Source organism: Myotis davidii, unplaced genomic scaffold, assembly GCF_000327345.1.
Source record: "Myotis davidii unplaced genomic scaffold, ASM32734v1 scaffold3939, whole genome shotgun sequence".
NCBI lineage: Eukaryota > Metazoa > Chordata > Mammalia > Chiroptera > Vespertilionidae > Myotis > Myotis davidii.
In genome coordinates this window covers 5320-8403 of record NW_006290327.1, presented here as the reverse complement: position 1 = coordinate 8403, position 3084 = coordinate 5320, and the positions used below count along the sequence as shown (strand labels likewise).

The window sequence follows — 3084 nt, the reverse complement described above, 5'->3', positions numbered from 1 at the left end:
GAGGGTGGAGGGTGGGTTGGGAACTGGGTGGAGGGGAGCTATAAGGGGAGAAAAGAGGAACAACTGTAATAATCTGAACAATAAAGATTTAATTTTTTTTTAAAAGAAAGAACAGAAACAAGATAAGGATGTCCACTTTCATTACTCTTACTCAACATAGTAGTGGAAGGTCTAGTCAGGGTGATCAGACAAGAAGAAATAAAAGGCATCCAAATTGGAAAGGAGGAAATAAAACTGACATTTTTCATAGATGACATGATATTGTATATGGAAAACTCTAAAGACTCCCCCAGCAAACTATTAGACTTAATAAATGAATTCGACAATGTAGCAGGATACAAATTCAGCATCGAGAAATTGATGGCACTTTTATACATCAACAATGAACTTTCATAAAGAGAAACTAGACATCCAGCTTCTCTCTCCTCAGATCCCAAGCTGTAAGGGAGTAGCATGAATGACCACCTCTTCAGAAACATGGCATCCCTTTCCCTTACACCTGTCAACATCTTCAAGGCTGCTGTTGATGAAGGGAGAGCAGAGACAGCTTGTCTGTTTTTCTTTATTTGTGCCATCACTATTGGAGACTTGTAAAGAGCACCTTGAGACCCAAAGGCATGGACAAAATTATGTTAAGCAGTGGACAAAATGCCTCTCTTATGATGACCAGTGATGGTGCAACTATTCTAAAAAGCATTGGTGTTGATAATCCAGCAGCTAAAGTTTTAGTTGACATATCAAGGATTTGGGATGATGAAGTTGGTGATAGGATTACCTCTGTTACTGTTTTATCAAAATTCCTAAGGGTAGCAGAATCTTTAATTTCTAAAAAGATTCATCCTCAGACCATCATTGCCGGTTGGAGAGAAGTCATAAAGGCAGCAAGGCAGGCTCTGTTGAGTTCTGCAGTTGACCATGGTTCTGATGAAGGTAAATTCCGCCAAGATTTAATGAACATTTTAGGAACAATATTATCTTCAAAACTTCTTACTTATCACAAAGATCACTTTGCTAAGTCATCTGTCAAAGCTGTTCTCAGATTGAAAGGTTCTGGTGATCTGGAGGCAATTCATGTCATCAAGAAGCTAGGAAGAAATCTGGTGGATTCTTAATTAGATGAAGGCTTTCTGTTGGATAAAAAAAAATGGAGTATCCCTGACCGGTTTGGCTCAGTGGATAGAGCATTGGCCTGGGGACTGAAGGGTCCCAGGTTTGATTCCGGTCTAGGGCATGTACCTTGGTTGAGGGCACATCCCTGGTGGGGAGTGTGCAGGAGGCAGCTGATCGATGTTTCTCTCTCATCTATGTTTCTAACTCTCTATCCCTCTCCCTTCCGCTCTGTAAAAGAATCAATAAAATATTTTTAAAAATTGGAATAAATCAACCAAAGTGAATTGAAATGCTAAAATTCTTATTGCAAATACTGGTATAGATTCAGACAAAATAAAGATATTTGATTCCCATGTAAGAGTTGATTCTACAGCAAATGTTCCTGAAATAGAAAAAGCAGAAAAGGAAAAATTGAAGGAGAAAGTTGAATGTATTCTTAAACATGGGATAAGTTGCTTTATTAACAGGCAGTTAATTTATAATTATCCTGAGCAGCTTTTTGGTGCTGCTGACTATTGAACATGCAGATTTTGCAGGTGTATAACGCCTGGCTCTTGTCACAAGTGGTAAAATTGCCTCTACCTTTGACCACCCAAAACTAGTGAAGCTTGGAAGTTTCAAGCTTATTGAGGAAGTCATGAGTAGAGAAGACACATTCATTCACTTTTCTGGGGTAGCCCTTGGTGAGGCTTGCACTATTGTTCTTCTTGGTGCCACTCAACAAATTTTAGATGAAGCCAGAAAGATCTTTGCATGATGTTTTTTGTGTCCTTGCACAAACTGTGAAGGATTCTAGAACAGCTTATGGAGGAGGCTATTCTGAGATGCTGATGGCTCATGCTGTCTCAAAGCTTGCCAATAAAACAGCAGGTAAAGAAGCTGTTGCAATGGAGTCTTATGCTAAAGCACTGAGAATGTTGCCTACTATTATAGCTGACAATGCAGACTGAGGCAGTGCAGATGTAGTGGTACAGCTCTGAACTGCCCATAGTGAAGGTAGTACAAATGCTGGACTGGATATGATGGAAGGAACTATTGGTGATATGGCAATACTGGGCATAACAGAAAGTTTCCAAGTGAAGCAGCAAGTTCTTCTGAGTGCAGTTGAAGCAGCACAGGTGATTCTGCATGTGGATAACATCATCAAAGCAGCACCAAGGAAATGTGTCCCTGATCACCACCCTTGATAAGCATTCCTGTATACTGTTATGCTCTGGCCTAATTCATAGCAAAGTTGTTTGAAAGACGTCGATTTCTTAAAGAAGATTGGGGAATCAAAGTTTAATTGTGGTTCTTATGTCCTTAAGATTAGACATTTAGCTGACCTTTTATTTTAACATGGGTCTAATTTATTTGCTGTTCATTTCCCATAAAATTCAGTTGTTTTACAAGTCCATTTCTCATATTTTGCATAAAAATAAAAACTTGAACAATTAAAAAAAAGGAACTAAAATATCAACCCATTTTGCCATTGCAAAAAAGAATAATAAGATACCTAGGAATAAACTTAACCAAGGAGGTAAAAGACCTGAACTTGGAAAGGTATTGGACATTGAAAAAATTAATAGAGAAAGATACCAAAAGATGTAAGAGTATACCATGTACATGGAAGACTTAACATTATTAAAATGCCCATAATACCCATGCCTATCTATCGAGTCAATAAAATCCCTATTAAAATGTCAACAGCAATACAAAGTAATGTAATGCAAGGGACAGAATCCAAGAATACTATACTCAGGGGAGAAACCAAGATGGCGGCATAGGTAAACACCGGAAATTGCTGCCTCCCACAACAACTTCAAAAATACAATGAAAAGACAAAACAGACATCATCCAGAACTACAGGAAGGCTGGCTGAGTGGAAATTCTACAACTAGAAGGAAAAAGAAAAGCACATATAGACTCAGAGGAGGTGAGGAAGTAAAGTGCAGAGGTACGGAGGCTCAAGCGCGCACGGAAAGGGGCTGCCAT

General features: G+C 38.8%; 1 long non-coding RNA gene and 1 pseudogene across 1 annotated transcript in view; both read left to right on the top strand.

Annotated features, from left to right (window-relative positions):
* Window positions 1-3084, top strand: part of LOC107183029 — a 20465-nt gene that overhangs the window by 12838 nt on the left and 4543 nt on the right. The window lies entirely within an intron of this gene.
* Window positions 327-2442, top strand: LOC102768343 (annotated as a pseudogene).